We start from the raw sequence: 1,851 nt of genomic DNA, 5'->3' as shown, positions 1-1,851 counted from the left end.
AGCGTTAACATTTGCTGCATCAAATTTTTTTCCATTTTTGTTGGCCTATGTAATAAGTATTGTTAAATAGCCAATACCCGCATGGTTGCGGTGCCTTCAAATACCTTTGGAAATGTAAAACAATGACTCGATTCTATTCTACGCATATCTTTAATACGGGTATCGAATTTCAAGAAAATCGGACCATAAATAAGATATTTTTGAATTGATCGCTATCTGGCTCACCTATCAGAAAAAATATCCTATAAGTTAACCCAGCCAATAAGCTACCTACGTGCTAAATTTCAAGCAAATCGGACCATAAATAAGACTGTTTAGAATAGTTCGGTCTCTGACCCACTTAACGGAAAAAATGAATCCTATATGCTAATCTAGGCAAAAGGCTACCAACGAACCAACTGCATTTTTTTAAGCATAGCTCGACCCCTGCGCCAACTATCGCAAAATTAAAACTTTGTGCACTCGTTCTTCTAAACACCTTTCCAAAAAAGCAGCACCCATTCGAATCGGTTATGAAACATAGGAGAAAATTGTTTCCAATTGATTCAAGCTCCCAATGAATTTCACAATTATCCCGAAATTTTCCAAGCTTTCGCCGAAAAAATTCAAATTTCTCGCGTTCTTCCGGATTTTTCCGAGTTTTCCACTTAGAATTTTCTATTTTTCCATTCGCATGCCATTCCGAAAGAATTGCACACAAAATTCCATAAAAAAAGATCAATTTTAAATTTTTCCAATTTTCGGACTTTCCCGGAGAGTTTTCCCAAAATTTTCTATGGTAAAAACCTCCTCCGGGCAATTACGAACAACTAGCAAAAAATTTTAGCCAAATCGGCCCACCCGTTCTCAATTGATGAATTACTATACATTTTTCACACCATTTTTATATATATAGGTAAGGAACAGCTGTTCGTAAACGGCGGTTTCCCACTGAATTTCTGTTTTTTTGCAAAAGTATACATACATATGTATCTTTTCCTGTCATAAATATATCGATGGTCCTCTACAATAACGACACAATTCAAGATTCAAAAAATAAAAACTCGTACTATTGTTAAGTGGCTCATGTCTTTAATCGTTGTCTTATTCATGTATAATCTTTACTACTTACTTTAGTTAGTATTAGACATGGGTTAGCCAAGGATTAGAGACAAGAGCCTCTTGACAGTAATAAGGGATTTGATTTTTTGAATTTTGAGTTGTGTCGTTATTGCAGAGGACCATCGATATATGAATTCATATATTTCGAAAATGAAATAAATGCGAACATAAATACGATTTTTCGTTACATATACATATGTAATTCAATTTGAGCGCCACCTGGAGGCAATTTTTTCGAAAGAATTCTTTTTCCGGTTATCAATACATATTTTGAATCTGAGCATAATCAGACCATAAACACGATTTTTAGCAATAACTCGATTCCAACGCCACCTGGCGGCTCTTTTTTTTGCAATGGTATTGCTCTTCCTATTGTCAATACATATCTCAAATATGAGGCGAATCGGACTATAAATACGGGTTTTACTAATAACTCGACTCCAGCGCCACCTAGTGGTTGTTTTAATAGTTATTCTTCTATTCGGAAGGTAGACAATTTCAAAAAAAATATATCATAAAAATCGGTCCATCCGTTCTTGAGTTATAAATGGTGTAACTAACACGACTTTCTTTTATACAGGGTGTCCCAGAAGAAACGTGCCAAACTTTAGGGGAAGGTAGGTGGGGGGGTGAGCTCCCTGATAAACTAAAAACTTTCAGGTAAAAGTGTCACCGTTTTTGAAATATTTTCATTTATTCGAATTTAAAAAAAAAATCGTGCCTTTTCATGTGTTTTCTTTAACTGCAACT

Source organism: Rhagoletis pomonella, unplaced genomic scaffold (assembly GCF_013731165.1).
Source record: "Rhagoletis pomonella isolate Grant_MI unplaced genomic scaffold, Rhpom_1.0 Rhpom_scaffold_00118, whole genome shotgun sequence".
NCBI classification, from domain to species: Eukaryota; Metazoa; Arthropoda; class Insecta; order Diptera; family Tephritidae; genus Rhagoletis; species Rhagoletis pomonella.
This window is presented reverse-complemented; position numbering follows the sequence as displayed.